This window comes from Pleurodeles waltl, chromosome 3_1 (assembly GCF_031143425.1).
Source record: "Pleurodeles waltl isolate 20211129_DDA chromosome 3_1, aPleWal1.hap1.20221129, whole genome shotgun sequence".
NCBI lineage: Eukaryota > Metazoa > Chordata > Amphibia > Caudata > Salamandridae > Pleurodeles > Pleurodeles waltl.
Genome location: NC_090440.1, coordinates 1,273,600,746 through 1,273,617,730, shown reverse-complemented (window position 1 = coordinate 1,273,617,730; position 16,985 = coordinate 1,273,600,746). Strand labels below are relative to the sequence as shown.

At 45.6% G+C, this 16,985-nt stretch overlaps 1 long non-coding RNA gene across 2 annotated transcripts in view; it reads right to left on the bottom strand.

Annotated features, from left to right (window-relative positions):
• LOC138283344 (uncharacterized) overlaps positions 1-16,985 on the bottom strand; it is a 338,849-nt gene that overhangs the window by 277,665 nt on the left and 44,199 nt on the right. For both annotated transcript variants that reach the window (XR_011201203.1, XR_011201202.1), the window contains one exon: positions 6,741-6,800. This is a non-coding gene — a long non-coding RNA (uncharacterized lncRNA). The remainder of the gene's footprint in view (positions 1-6,740; positions 6,801-16,985) is intronic.

Below are 16,985 nucleotides of genomic sequence, written 5' to 3'. Positions count from 1 at the left end.
TGGATCAATTGCTGACTACTCCAGGAACTCCACAAAACTGCATCAAAGAAGCAAAGACAACTTCTGCAACCTTGTAACTTCAGCTCCTGGCAGCGACTGCAACAGTTTCCAGGTCATGCATCCTCCGAGGACTGCCTGTCTTCAACCTGCACCAGAAGAACCAAGGGAATCTCCTGTGGAGTTATGGAGTTACTTCCCTGCTGCAGGAGGCACCTCTCTGCAGCGACGACTGGTGGCTTGGACCCCTCTCCTGATGACAGGCATGGATCCAGCAACACGGACGGTTGACTAAAGTGACTCCGGCAGTCCCACTGTCCAGTTGTCCAACTTTGGTGGCGATAAGAGCTTGCCTTCCCATGCAAGACATTACCCCCATGCACTACATGGCTTGCAGTTGCTAAGGCTTGTGTACGACCTTCCATGAAGTTCTTCATGCACAGCGTAGCTGAGGCCCCCAGCACTCCATCCTGTGACGCACAGCTTCCTGAGTGGTTCTACGGCGGCGTGGGAACCCTTGTGTTGTGCTGTGTGGGCCTCCATTTGCACCTCCTTTGTCTCCGTGTTATGGGACTCCTGTGCATGCTGCCTGGTCTTTTGAGGGCTCTCTGGGTTGCTGAGAGCCTCCTCTATCTCCCCCTCCTGTGTAGAGTCCACCAGGTCCCTCCTGATCCCAAGCAGTGCCATTTTCGGCTAACCATAAGCTTTGCGGCAGCCAAGGCTTATTGGCAGAATCCAGTGACGCAATCCAGGCTGCATTCATCCATCCGGTGTAGGACATCTTCTACACCAACCAGGAACCCACATCCGTCTTCTTTGGTGCAATACTGTCTTTGTCTTCTCATCGAAGGTTCCATTTTTGCACCTTCAACCGGGTTAGCAGGGGCTCCTGTTCTTCCTTGACTCTTCAGTGCCTCTTGGACTTGGTCCCCTTCTTCCACAGGTCTTCAGGTCCAGGAATCCATCATTGGTTGCTTGCGGTCTCTTAAGGTTCTTGCATTATTTTCTATCACAACTTCTAGTGTGTTTTAGGAAACTTGCTGTATTTTACTCCTTTGGTGTTTTCTTACACTCCCAGCGCCCCTCTACACATTACACTTGCCTAGGTGGGAAACCGACTTAGGCATTCCACTGCCTAATATATAGTTTGTGTTCCACCTAGGCCCATTGCAACCTATTGTGTTATTCACTATTTGCACTATTTTCCTACTGTGTGCTTACCTGTTTCTGGTTACTTGTGTATATATTGTGTGATTTACTTACCTCCGAAGGGAGTATAGCCTACAAAGTATTTTTGGCATTGTGTGACAAAAATAAAGTACCTTTGTTTTTGGTAACACTGGGTATTGTCTTTTATTGTGTATAAGTACTGTGTGATTATAGTGGCATTGCAAGAGCTTTGCACGTCTCCTAGTTCAGCCTTGGCTGCTCTGCTACAACTACCTCTAGACAGCCTAAGCTGCTAGACACTGCCTACATTTCACTCATAAGCGATAACTGGATGTGGTATAAGCTGTAAGTACCTTAGGTACCCACTACAAACCAAGCCAGCCTCCTACATTCCCCAGTAAAATGGCAAAACTGTGCAGAAAAATGTGGTTTTCTGATTCTAGTCTGCCTGTTCCTAAAAGCTGGGAAGATGTTGATTTTAGCACAGCAAGCCTTTTTCGCCCCATTGGCAGGGAAAAAAAACAGAGGCTTTCCTCCGCAGCACTTTTTTCCTATTTTTCCCAAAAAAAACAAAATGTAGCTGCATTTTGGCAATTTTTTTGATCCCCTCCTGGGGAATCGACAATTCCTGGGCACCTTTAGAATCCCCAGAATGTTGGGGGGAAAAGGACGCAAATTTAACATGGATACCGTATATGGACGAAAAGTTAGCCATGGATACCTCATATGGACAATAAGTTAGAGGGGCGCTAAGAGCAAACTACTCCAAATAGCCAAGAAATGGGTTTGCACAGGAGGAAAAGGCCTAACAGTGAAGGGGTTAATCTGGAATCGGAGGGGGGTCACATCGCAGAATGAAATGACTAATTAAAGTCACAATCTGCAACTCCCTTTGATTATCTACACTCACAGAGCTAGTGCCCTGCAAGAATCAGCAGTCCACCATTCCTTTGAACGCATTTCAAAACTGAAAACATTATCTCAAAACAGCATGATTTTTTTAAAGTGCACAGGACTGCTTCAAAAAAAAATATATATATGTTTTCAATTCTGAAAAACGTCATTGAGAGTTGGCAGTGGTCCTATTACTCGTCCTGATTCTCAAAGGGGATGTGGTTCTCAAGGGACACTTTCCCCAAGTTGAATCAGTTACTGCCCCAGCATGAGAGTTGGTTACCAATAAGTGGTTTCACTCAGGGGTTTTCAGTGCTGCAAATCTTTGCTACATATGGTATCAAATTGCAATTTGGAATGACGCTCCAGAAAAATGCCCCATTCCTATACACATTTTAGGTGTCTGTAAACATTTACTGATTGTTAAAAATTGACTTAATACACAAAAAATAACTTTTTAGTGGTTGCAAACCCTCTGTTTTAGCGAATCGAAGGATTTATGACTACTAGAAAGTTAAGTCCATCTGACCTTATGTGCTCAATGGATGATTGCAGCAGATATTCAAATCTCCACCAGTATAAATTGCAAATTAGCATCATGAAAGGTTGATTGTGCGCTGTCAAAGCGAGAGGCTATTAGGTTCCTTTTATGAACCATAGAGGTAAACTATTCTAGATTTTTCAGAGCTGAGGGTCAGATTACTGAGATTGCATTGGCGTAATGTTATTCCATCTTTTACACTGGACTGCACTTAGAAAAAAACAGCTTCACTGTCGGAGTTGTGAAGCATTGACTAGTCAGTCTTAAGTATACTGCCAATGTTTGTGCAAATCTTTACAAGCAATGGTGCAATCCAGTGCTTTATTTGCACAGTCATTTGCAAAATAATAAGTCCCAGGGCCCTCATCGGGAGGCTATTGCAGCTTGCACCTTCTATTAGTTATTGGTTGTAGTTTGATTAACCTTAGAGGTGTCAGGTGGGGATCTTGAGGATTTGAGATGTGCTCTAAACATTGTACATTAGTGTTGCAGCACTGAAGCATAAAGTGTTGCATTAACTGATAATAAGGCATCAACAGCCCACATGAACTTCGAAAGCCACAGACATTAATGAGCAGCAAAGGCTGCAGACAGTGATGGGCCTTACCAACTGTTTGCTATTAAGTATCAATGGCCACAGAGAGCAATAAATATCAATGAACATCAATGACCTCAATGCCCCAAGCAATATGTTTCTGTGATGCGTACGCTCTCTTTCTCTCTCTTAATCTATATCTCTCTCTCTGTCTCCCTCTAGCTCTCTCATTCTATCTCTCTCGCTCTCTCACTTGGCTGGTTGACTAGTTGAAACAAAGATATTTAGTAAGGCTAAATGCTAGAGGATCCTTAATGAGACTTCAATACTAGTATTGTGCTGTAGCTATCAGGTTTGTAAGATGTGTCAATTTCACTTTTCTTCTATGATATGGCGGTCAGCTAAATCACAAAACATGTCAATTGGTTATGCAGAAGGCTACTGCCAGAAGAGAATGTCCAGGGCCGACTAATTCCTAGAAGTAGATCATTAACTGCCTGATGACATTTAAAGGCAGGGCAGGGCTGGCCACAGCTGTAGGTTATCTATTTGACCTTTTGTCATGCCTGAATGCAAAAAAGGTTGGCACTAGATCTATAGACCTGGCTGTGCCTATGGCCAAAAAGTCAGTCATGATGGCCTTGAGCTCCCCTAGAGCATCTCCCCTCCTGAGGTGATTGTGTTAGCGAGTCTGACCATATTTGGTTTCTTATTGTTAGTATTAGACCTGACAGCCTTAGGGTGGTCACCCACAACTTTTTGCCTGTCTCCCTCCACTTTTTGACACTGTTTTTGCTGGTTTTAGGACTCTGCGTACTTTGCCACTGCTAACCAGTGCTAAAGTGCATATGCTCTCTCCCTTAAAACATGGTGACATTGGCTCATACACAATCAGCATATTTAATTTATTTGAAAGTTCCTTGGAAAGTGCACTGAATGTGCTCAGGGCCTTTAAATTAAATGCTACTAGTGGCCCTGCAGCACTGATTGTGCCACCCACATAAGTAGCCCCTTAACCATGTCTCAGGCCTGCCATTTCAAGGCCTGTGTGTGTAGTTTTACAGCCACTTCGACTTGGCATTTAAAAGTACTTTTCCAAGCATTAAACTCCCCTTTTTAAACATATTAGTCTCCCCTAAGGTAGGCCCTAGGTAACCCAGAGGACAGGTTACTGTCTGGGTAAAAGGCAGGACATATATCTGTTGTGTTTTATATGTTCTGGTAGTGGAAAACTCCTAAATTCATTTTCCACTGCTGTGAGACCTGCTCCTTTCACAGGCTAACATTAAGGCTACCTCCATAAACTGTTTGAGTGGTAGATTCTGATTAGAAAGGGGTAAACAGGTCATATTTAGTATGGCCAGAATGGTAATACAAAATCCTGCTGACTGGTGAAGTTGGATTTTATATTACTATTTTAGAAATGCCACTTTTAGAAAGTGAGCATTTCTCTGCACTTAAATCTTTCTGTGCCTTACAATCCACGTCAGGGCTAAGCTGGTTGACAGCTCTCTTGTGCATTTCACCCAGCCAACCACAAACACAGGATGGTCAGTCACACCTGCACACATCTGCACACTGAATGGGTCTTCCTGGGCTGGAAGGGTGGAGGGCCTGACACTTATTTTCAAAGGACAGTGGCCTGCTCTCACACAATGGACTGCCAAACCCCCTACTGGGACCCTGCCAGACAGGGTTGTACTGAAAGGGGACCTTATGTGCTTCAAAACCACTCTTTGAAGTCTCCCCACTTCAAAGGCACTTTGGGTATATAAACTGGGTCCTTGACCCTACCAATTCAGACACTTCTGGACACTTCAAGATACTCCTTGGGATAGACTCTCTGCCCCAGAACCTGCAACCCGCCAAAAGGAACTGTCTGGCTGCCCAAAGGACTCACCTGACTGGTTTTCTGAGAAGGACTGCTGCCTTGCTGTTGCCCTGCTGCCTTGTTGGCCTCTGGCTCTGCTGAGTACTCTCCAAGGGTTTGGATTGAGCTTGCCTCCTGTTCCTGAAGTCTCAGGGCCAAAAAGACTTAATCTCTGCAAAGAAACTCCTTATGCGGCAAAAATTGATCCACAGCCTGCTGGAATCGATGCACAGCCTGCTTTGCGGTGAAAGAATCACTGTCTCACTGACCCGGAACGATGCAGCCCAGGTCCCTGAGTGGAGATCGACACAGCACCAACTTTGTGACCGGAACTTCGACACACAGCCCACTGGATTGATGTAACGCCAAACCGGAACAACGCAGCTCAACTTCCTGTGAGAGGAACTGACGCAGCACCTGCCGTGCTACAGAAACTCTGATGCATCGCCCACTGGATCAACTTCGTCCTGCACGCCCAGGATTTCTCTGCATTGTCCTTGGGTGTCAAAAGACCCCACATCGCAAAGAGGATTCAAGTCTGGAATTCGACGCAAAGCTCTTGCCGCGTGGAAAATAATCAACGCATCGTCTGTGTGCGCCCGGAAATCTGAAGCACACCCTTCGTTTTCCATGCATCACCTCCTCTGTGGTCTCAGTGCTTGCAGTTTTGACACAAACCAGGCATTTTGTGCTTGCAAGATACAATTGCTGCTTTTAAGAACTTAAGACTACTCTTATTGATGTCAAAGTGATATTTTCAACTTGACATTATCAAAGTTTTGACCTTAATTTATTCAGATAAATATCTTATATTTTTCTAAACCTATGTGGTGTCTTTCTGTGGTGTTTTCAATGTGTTATTGCATGATTTATTGCACAAACTCTTTACACATTGCCTTCTAAGTTAAGCCTGACTGCTCAGTGTCAAGCTACCAGACAGTGGGCACAGGCTATTTTGGATGTGTGTCACTTACCCTGATTAGAGTGAGAGTCCTTGCATGGACAGGGGGCTAACCTGACGGCCAACCAAAGACCCCATTTCTCACAGTTAGATTATAAGGGGAGTTATTAGTGGTTCGAAAGATCTTTTGACTGCGCTTAGAGTAGTTCCCACCATAAGACCCAATCCTCAAACAAATCAATAGCAATACCAATCAATGACATCAATAGTCGTGAAAGTCAGTCATTTCCTCGCACCGTGACTTTTTGTCCATGAAGGATCACACCTTTATGTAAAAGTTAGAAAGTTTATTTCCCTATATTAACAATGTTAATATGATGCAACTTAGTCTCAAAATCAAATGATAAACATACAGAAACAATACAGGTTGACAAAATATCCTAAAGAACCGCAATTTAATCAAAGATTGGACCACTGCACTTTTTAAAGTTACAGAACAAATCACTAGCAAGAATAACTGTGCAAACAAAATGGCATACATTTAGATTCAGCAAAGAAAAAACATCAACTGTTGTTAATATTTAGCAAGCCTCATCAGGGAGTATCCTAACTAACCTTCTGAATAGAATAGCATGTTTGAGTTCCATGCAAAACAATTTAGTCAACACAAATTTGGAAAACATCTAACTATGGCTCTATCAAAAGTAGCGGTTGGTACCTAAGAACAAAAACAAATAGACATAACAATCAGTATTATAGTCGTATTGCACACATCAGACTGTTTCACACAAAACCCTGGAATGTCACACATGATGCACAAGGTGACACTTACTTGCAACTTTGGGGTCTTTGAATCTGGACACTTCTCCACTGATGTAGGGTGGAGGCCCACCTGCAATACATGAGAGGAAAACATAGCTTAGTGATATTTGGATATTTCTGTGCATGGATGACAGTTTCAAAATAAACTTGTTAAGCTGAGTGAGCAAGTCAACCTAGAGGTTGATCTGAACAACTGTCAAACATATGTAATCTGTCTGTGAGAGATAGGGCCAGATAATGGAGATCCTGGCGCCAACAAAGCATCACTTTCCTTGACACTCGTGTGGTGCATTTAACTGCACTATGTGTACATAGAATTGTCATGCAGCTGTTTTGTTGCTTTACGCCTCCATGACAATTTGGGGCTGCATGACACAGTATTCTGCATCTGAAGGGCATGTGATGGTTGTTGCAGTGGCCATCCCATTGTAACACCCATTGGTTTTGATCCTTCCCCAGATATTGAAAACATCTAGCTCATTATCAGTGCTTAAAGACTGACAACTGCCTAGGGGTTGTGTGAGTATTGCAATGTGTTGAGGAATGCATTGATACATCCTTGTTTCTTGTTTCTAATATGTGTGTGTGCCATTACAAGGTACACACACTTCAGCTATTATGCCATGGCAGTTTACTTATGTTCTTTTAGTTGTCCCTACCTGCACATTAACTGAATAATATTATGGATGTCTTGTCAATACTGTGTGGTCAGCCATTGTTGGCATGGTATACAATTTTTTGTCCAACAAGGGATACCAACATGCTCATATACATTCCCCTCAACACAGACACACTTGCTCTGCGGTCCAAGGATGCCTGTGTTGGAGCAGGGTTCTGAGTAATGTGCTAGTGCCAGTGCTAGTGCTGATGCAGGCCTACCCCATACTATATGTAAGACACGGCAGGCCTATGCTACAAATTCAGCACGTCTGTAGGGTAATAGACACCTTATGGGGTGTATGTGATACACAATATAGAGGAAGAGGAATGTGCTAGTAGTCTGGAGCCGGTGTATACACATGCTCCCTTAAATGCTGTTGGCCGATGAAACAAAGGGGCAGATTTTAGGAAAGTGGTGCTGTACCTAGTGCATCACTATTGTCCTTATGCCCCTTAATGCTCCTGTCCCCTGCCATGTGTGCGCCGTATAAAACATATGGCTCACAATGGTGCAGGTAGGGGGCAATTGTGTCAATTTATATGAGCACAAATGATGTACTCAGCAGGAGTAGCTCCAAACAATTTGCACAACTTCTGCTGAGTACATAGAGGCCCATCATATACAATGGTATGCTCCCTTTTAAGACCTGCTCTGAGCAGGCATTCAAAGTGTGGGAAAGAAATTTATCATATTTCCCAGACCCATTTACTTTAGCCCCCTCTACAGGGGTAGGCCCCCCTCCCATACATGATGCCTAGTGCAGCCATCATGTTGTGCAAGGCTTAACTGAGTGGCGCTATGCATGCATCGCACCACTTTGTTAAAATGGCGCAGGGAAGATGGCCGTTCTGTCCTGCCTCAGCTTCATTAAGGAAAATCACAATGGCAGCCCTAAAGTGGGCTGGGGCTCTTTAATCAGGCCCAAAACAACCTGTCCAGATCCCTTGACAAAACATGTTGCAATCAACCTTATGTTTGCCTGTCATGCACATGCAAATAATGGTGTTGCTATTCAAATGGGATACTTACCAACTGGTCCGCCAATTTGAATTCCCATGTGATCCAGAAGATCTTGCTTCCTTTATATCAGGTCAGCCCAACAGAGTTTCAGCTGGTGGTCATTGTGTTCTCCAAATATTCAGGTTAATTGGAGCAGCACCTTGCCCACCACAGCTTTCGGGCCTCTGTGGGGTAGCACTGGATCACACGGCCACCCAGAATCAGTCTCATTGGAAGGTAATGCTGCATGAGCCATATGAACCCTCCCAGTTCATCTGCTGTCATCTTTGTCGTCCTTCCTTTCCCAGACATAGGCGGTCATTTTGACCGCGGCGGGCGGCGGTAGCGCCCGCCATGCGGTCACCGCCATTTGGCCGCTCCGCGGTCAAAAGACCGCGGAGGCCATTCTGGCTTTCCCGCTGGGCTGGCGGGCGCCCGCCAAAGGAGCGCCCGCCGGCCCAGCGGGAAAGGCCCTGCAACACAGAGGCCGGCTCCGAATGGAGCCCGCGGTGTTGCAGGGGTGCGACGGGTGCAGTTGCACCCGTCGCGATTTTCACTGTCTGCTATCAGACAGTGAAAATCATGCTGGGGCCTTGTTAGGGGGCCCCACGACACCCGTTCCCGCCATCCTGTTCCTGGCGGTAAAAACCACCAGAAACAGGATGGTGGGAAGGGGGTCGGAATCCCAAGCAGCGCCGCCATGGAGGTTCAGCCCTGCCAGGGGTATTCCGGCGGGAAACCGCCAAATCCCCTTTTCTGACCACGGCTTTACCGCCGCAGTCAGAATGGGCACTGAAGCACCGCCAGCCTGTTGGCGGTGCTTCCGTTGCCCGTGGCCCTGGCGGTTTAGGACTGCCAGGGTCAGAATGAGGCCCATAATGCCATTTTAGGAGACTGCAAAGGTAAGTACCCAAAAAAAAATTTGCTAAAAAACTACCCTGCCTAACCCCAAATACACCAACAAACTATACTACCCCTAGACAAACACCCCACAATACAGTGACAAATACAGTTAAAAAAAACACAGCAAAAGACTGAGGAAATGAGAAATGTAACACAATAGCAACAGGACACAGCACAAAACTATCCTCTAACTCCAATCCTCCAACAGCACTCGCGCCACACACCCTCACACAGTCACAGACAATAAGACTGTAAAGTGAAAGTGAACTCACTGTATCATGTATGCAGGCAGGATGCCCTGTTTCATCATTTCCTGGGCTTGTGCATCACGTTTTTAGATGTATGTAGTTTTTTTGACCCATGATGGTCATGCGCTGATTTTTTCCCATTGAGGCTCACAAGGCCTCAAGACTTGTGATTGATGTGCAGTTACCAGGCGTCATTATTCTGAATAGTAAAGCATGAAGTTTTGGCGTTTGCATCTAAAATTTTGCTGCATGACGGTCATGTGTAGTGTTCCTTCCCATGAAGTCTGACAAGGACTGTGTACTGATGCGCAGGGGCCAGGCGTAAGTGTTTTGGCCTTGCAAAGTAAGGAATATTGCCGTTTTCATCACATTTTTTTGACGCATGACGGGAATGCGTGGATTTTTTTGGAAAGGGTTACAGTGCACCCAGATTCACATACCATGTCATAGAAGCTATGCATGTATGTAGTCAGTATGGTATGTCTACCTGTGTATGCATGTCTGTTCATATATTTACAGTAACATCGGTATGTGTTACCAATATATTTGTATATGTGTGTGATGCATGCAATGACTAATGCCGTGTACATATATGTAAATTAGCACTTGTATAGCGCACTACTCACCCGTTAGGGTCTCAAGGCGCTGTACTCATACCGCTATGGAACCCCTCCTGGCTTTTCCCTGTGAGGCGCCCACTCCTGAGAACCCCAAGGGTGAAACCAGGCATCCAAGCGCTGTTGGGGCCGTTGTGGAGATTAAGCAAGCTATTGCCCAGAGTTGCAGAGTGGGACCCATGAATTAGATTAGGCACTGAGGCGAGAATTATCTGGTCAAGGGGAATTGAGCCCAAGACCTGCCGAAGCGGGACTTGAACCCTGGTCTTGAGCCAGAGCTCTGCCTCAGGGTCTGCCGCTCTAACCATTGAGCCACACTTCTCCACTACATATGTGCATGTGTTGCTGGACTATATCTACATACCTGTTACCACGTGTGCACTTGGATCTAATACTTATTTGTGGGTCTACCACATTGTAATGTCTGATATAAAAATGTACTTTTACAACAACACAATACCTTTGGCAGTGTGAGTGCATGTGTGTCCACACTGTGGTGTGTAGTTAGGTTCAGGCTTCATGATGTTTGTAGGAGGCTGGACTGGCTTGTAGTGAGTACCAAGGGGTACTTACACCTTGCACCAGGCCCAGGTATCCCTTATTAGTGTATAGGGGTGTCTAGCAGCTTAGGCTGATAGAAAAGGTAGTTTAGCAGAGCAGCTTAGGCTGAACTAGGAGACGAGTGAAGCTCCTACAGTACCACTAGTGTCATATGCACAATATCATAAGAAAACACAATACACAGATATACTAAAAATAAAGGTACTTTATTTTTATGACAATATGCCAAAGTATCTCAGTGAGTACCCTCAGTATGAGGGTAGCAAATATACACAAGATATATGTACACAATACCAAAATATGCAGTAATAGCAATAGAAAACAGTGCAAACAATGTATAGTCACAATAGAATGCAATGGGGGAACATAGGGATAGGGGCAACACAAACCATATACTCTAGAAGTGGAATGCAAACCATTAATGGACCCCAAACCTATGTGACCTCGTAGAGGGTCGCTGGGACTGTAAGAAAACAGTGAGGGTTAGAAACATAGCCCACCCCAAGACCCTGAAAAGTGGGTGCCAAGTGCACCCAAGTTCCCCAAAGAGCACAGAAGTCGTGATAGGGGAATTCTGCAGGAAAGACCAATACCAGCAATGCAACAATGATGGATTTCCAGACGAGAGTACCTGTGGAACAAGGGGACCAAGTCCAAAAGTCAAGTCGGGAGTGAGCAGATGCCCAGGAAATGCCAGCTGTGGATGCAAAGAAGCTGCCACCTGATGGTAGAAGCTGAGGATTCTGCACGAACGACAAGGGCTAGAAACTTCCCCTTTAGAGGATGGATGTCCCACGTCGTGAAGAGTCGTGCAGAAGTGTTTTCTCGCAGAAAGACTGCAAACAAGCCTTGCTAGCTGCAAGGGTTGCGGTTAGGGTTTTTGGATGTTGCTGGGGCCCAGGAGGGACCAGGATGTCACCAATTGCGTCAGGGGACAGAGGGGGCGTCCAGAAAGAGAAGGAGCCCACTCAGAAGCAAGCAGCACCTGCAGAAGTGCTGGAACAGGCACTACAAAGTGGAGTGAATCAGTGCTCACCCGAAGGAAATCCTCGGTGAGTGCACAGGAGCCAGAGTAGCTGCAAAACACGCGGTTCCCAGCAATGCAGTCTGGCGTGGGGAGGCAAGGACTTACCTCCACCAAACTTGGACTGAAGAGTCACTGGACTGTGGGAGTCACTTGGACAGAGTTGCTGAATTCAAGGGACCTCGCTCGTCGTGCTGAGAGGAGACCCAGAGGACCGGTGATGCAGTTTTTTGGTGCCTGCGGTTGCAGGGGGAAGATTCAGTCGACCCACGGGAGATTTCTTCAGAGCTTCTAGTGCAGAGAGGAGGCAGACTACCCCCACAGCATGCACCACCAGGAAAACAGTCGAGAAGGCGGATGGATCAGCGTTACAGTGTCGCAGTAGTCGTCGTTGCTACTTTGTTGCAGTTTTGCAGGCTTCCAGCGCAGTCAGCAGTCGATTCCTTGGCAGAAGGTGAAGAGAGAGATGCAGAGGAACTCTGATGAGCTCTTGCATTCGTTATCTAAGGAATTCCCCAAAGCAGAGACCCTAAATAGCCAGAAAAGGAGGTTTGGCTACTTAGGAGGGAGGATAGGCTAGCAACACCTGAAGGAGCCTATCAGAAGGAGTCTCTGACGTCACCTGCTGGCCCTGGCCACTCAGAGCAGTCCAGTGTGCCAGCAGCACCTCTGTTTCCAAGATGGCAGAGGTCTGGAGCACACTGGAGGAGCTCTGGGCACCTCCCAGGGGAGGTGCAGGTCAGGGGAGTGGTCACTCCCCTTTCCTTTGTCCAGTTTCGCGCCAGAGCAGGGCTGAGTGATCCCTGAACCGGTGTAGACTGGCTTATGCAGAGATGGGCACCATCTGTGCCCATCAAAGCATTTCCAGAGGCTGGGGGAGGCTACTCCTCCCCAGCCCTGACATCTTATTCCAAAGGGAGAGGGTGAAACACCCTCTCTCTGAGGAAGTCCTTTGTTCTGCCTTCCTGGGCCAAGCCTGGCTGGACCCCAGGGGGGCAGAAACCTGTCTGAGGGGTTGACAGCAGCAGCAGCTGCAGTGAAACCCCGGGAAAGGTAGTTTGGCAGTACCCGGGTCTGTGCTAGAGACCCGGAGAATCATGGGATTGTCTCCCCAATACCAAGATGGCATTGGTGGGGCAATTCCATGATCTTAGAAATGTTACATGGCCATATTCGGAGTTACCATTGTGAAGCTATACATAGGTAGTGACCTATGTATAGTGCACGAGTGTAATGGTGTCCCCGCACTCACAAAGTCCGGGGAATTGGCCCTGAACAATGTGGGGGCACCTTGGCTAGTGCCAGGATGCCCACACACTAAGTAACTTAGCACCCAACCTTTACCAGGTAAAGGTTAGACATATAGGTGACTTATAAGTTACTTAAGTGCAGTGTAAAATGGCTGTGAAATAACGTGGACGTTATTTCACTCAGGCTGCAGTGGCAGACCTGTGTAAGAATTGTCAGAGCTCCCTATGGGTGGCAAAAGAAATGCTGCAGCCCATAGGGATCTCCTGGAACCCCAATACCCTGGGTACCTCAGTACCATATACTAGGGAATTATAAGGGTGTTCCAGTATGCCAATGTAAATTGTTAAAATTGGTCACTAGCCTGTTAGTGACAATTTGGAAAGAAATGAGAGAGCATAACCACTGAGGTTCTGATTAGCAGAGCCTCAGTGAGACAGTTAGTCATAACACAGGTAACACATACAGGGCACACTTATGAGCACTGGGGCCCTGGTTGGCAGGGTCCCAGTGACACATACAACTAAAACAACATATATACAGTGAAATATAGGTGTAACATGCCAGGCAAGATGGTACTTTCCTACAATGCTCTTCTACATGTGTGACACATTGTTCCCCATGCATCTTAGATGCAGGAGATGGTGTGCACACGTGTCAATGTAGGTTGGTATGTGCTGTGTGTGGAAAGACATGTGTCGTGCCTTATCTGTAAAATATGACCCAGGCGGTGTGTTAATTGGACATGAAACCTCACATATCTACACAAACACGTGTTAGACTTTGTGAAATGCCTGTGTAGTCATATCAGTGCCACCTATGTTTCGGTATGTTGTAACACATCTGAAGTTCATCTTATTCTGTGAATGATCTTGTGATACATATGTATTTTCATTTGTGAAAAGTTGTCTTTTGTGCAGACTCCAATACACATTACCAGGCCTGTGCCATTTAAGTGGTACATGTATGCTGAGATGTCTGGCATATGTGTGCGTGACATCAACTAGGTACTTAAAATTGACCACATGATGTTTGTCATGACTCTCACATACAATGGCAAACCACTGTGTAGCAGTGTTGCAGTCAGGCAGCGATGGCAGCCTAGTCATCATCACTACTGTGAGACATTTTACACCCACACAGACCCATGGTTGTGGGTTTAGGTACAGGTTTACACGTCTCCTCTCTACTCAGTTCACTGTGCACATGCATTAGGCCCCTGACTATGTCAATAGTCAATGTAGCCTCAACAGTAGTGTTAGGGGGTTTGGGCAGGGATCTAGTGTCTTTAACTTTAACTTTATTTCGGTAAGTAAAAAAACATACCATAAAAGTACAGTGCAGACAATAACAGTTGAATAGTAAAAGACACTAAAGTACATGCACAGTAAAGAATTAAAAAGTACAAAAGAGTTAAAATCCAACCAAGGTATCAGAAGTGAGTCTCTTAACAATAAGGGGGTCCCCTCAACAAGGGGCCACTTCCCAGGATCCATAAATACTCAATAATATAGTAAAATAATAACTCTGTGCTAAAAGGGAAGATATAAAATCGATCATCACGAGTGAATAAATATGCATGAATAAGTATTAAAATTAACTACCCTGAATTATTCTTTAAAATAACTAATCTAAAGCGCCAGATTGCTTTGAAATATTTTGCCACTGGAAAAGCTACTTGGACAGATGGATCAGATTTTAGAATTCTCTCAGCATGAAGATGAGACCTGACACCAATAGATTTACAAAGCGGGATAATCCAAAGGGCTCTTTGTTTGAGGTATGCATGACAGAAAAAAAAAACATGTGAAACAGACTCTTCACTTTTACAACCCATCGGACAAAACTTAGATCTGTTAGTGGAGTTAGGCCAATTATGCGTCAAAGAACATAAAGGGAGAGACCCTACTAATCTGACAAAAAGAGCTTGTGCGAATAGAGATAGTGCAATGTCCATGAAGGGCTCGAATTCATAATGGCATTTGATTGATAAGAACTTGTCCGACATAGAGAGCGGGACAGTCTTAGCAAATTGCATAGTCTGAACGTTGTGCCAAAAAGCATCCTTCAGCACCTGTGCAGCATTTTTGGGAATGGAGGGTGGGTCCGTCCAGTAGGACCCTAGACCTAGGAGAGTTAAAGACTGCTTAACATAAGCACACCATTTGATTTTGATGATGGTGTTATGACCCACCAAGGATAGAAGCTCGCAGCGAAATGGAGATAGGGCATCTGTTGACCAAAGCCGAATCCAAAATAGCAAGGGCCTTAAAGTAGCAATCTGCGAAATAGAAAAAAGATTTAAATCCATCCGAATGGGCAAAGATGGAGTACTAGAGGGAACTTTAAGCAACATTTTCAAAAATTGGTTTTCTGCCCTTGCCAAGTTCACCAGACTACAGTGGCCCCAGAGTTCGGCACCATAAAGAGGCCCCCCCGGCTTGAGATTTGTATATTTCAAGGGCAGGAGACATTGCAAATTTGGGAGATCTAGAAGCAAATCTAACAATGCCGCCCGCCCTTTGCTTCAAGCACAGTAAGGATTTCTGGCGCTGAGCATGCCAGTGGTGCGAGTCTTCCAATTTAGTGCCCAGGTAATCAAAGGTGCCCACTCTTTCTAGCGGAACACCTTCTAAGTACACCGGCCTCTTCATTCTACACCTATTGTCCCCAAAGACCATATATTTAGTTTTTGCTGAGTTAACTTCCAACCCGTGGTCCTTGCAGAAGTCCATAAAATGGGAAAGCAGTCTTGAGAGGCCCATTGCAGTTCGTGAAAGTAACAGGGAGTCATCCGCGAACAAAAGGCAAGGAAACTTTTGCCCTCCCAGATTTGGAGCGTCGCCATAAGGATCTAAAAGATATGGAATACATGCATTGATGAAGAGAAGAATAAGGTAGGCGCCAAAACGCACCCCTGCCTCACGCTGCGAGTTGTAGGAAAAGCCGAGGACAAATCGCCAGCCGAACCCCAACGAACTCTGGCATAATTATCAGAGTAGAGATCTTTAATAATGCTGATCATAGAGCACGGAATTCCAGTAGAGCTCAGGACCTCCCAAAGCTTAGCATGCAGGACAAGGTCGAACGCAGATTTCAGATCAACAAAGGCCACGAATAAGTGGCCACAGTCTGCGTCTACGATCTTCCACTTGATGGTAGTAAATCGGAAGACCTGGTCGATAGCGCTGACGTTGTCCCTAAATCCAGCCTGTAGATGGCTTAAAACATGTTTTTTCGTTATCCAGTACTTTAGTCTGGCTAGGAGCTGGAAAGAGAACATTTTTTGCAGGTTATCTAGTAAACTAATGGGTCTGTAATTCCCTGGGGAGCCCTTGTCACCTTTTTTGTGGATGGGAACAATAATTGCCACCTTCCACGAGTTCGGATAAGAACTAGTTGTCAGGACACTATTCGAAACCCTGTTGATGTACCGGGTCCATACGGATAAGTCTGATTTATACAAATCCGAAGGGATGCCGTCTAGACCAGGAGCCTTCCCTATTTTTTGGGCACAAATAGCCAGCTCTGTTTCTTTTAATGTAAAAGGCAGAACAGCAGAAAGGGGCGATAAAAGATTAGGAGGAGTGTTGTCTGGATCCGGCAGGACCCGTACAGATCCCCAAAATGAGAAAGCCAGGTTTCTGCATCAATGTGACACTCAGGAGTGGGTAAAAGGGCAGGATCTCTGCGAGAAACCAGAGACCAAAAAAGTTTGATATCGCGAGCACTGGCCACCTCCGCCAAGCATTTCCATAGGTTTGCCTCATATTTAAGTTTGGATAACTTACAATTAGAAACATAGTTTCGTCTCGCATGCACAATGGCATCCCTGATCTTTAGCTTTAAGGCTTTAGACAGAAGGCTCTTGGCCTCCCGACACTCCTTATCAAACCATTTGCAATTTGGTACAAGAGGTTTCTTATATATTAAAGGAGTTTTGGTAAAAAGCTCCATAAGGTCCGCAAAAAGAGCCTCATGGGAAGACATGACT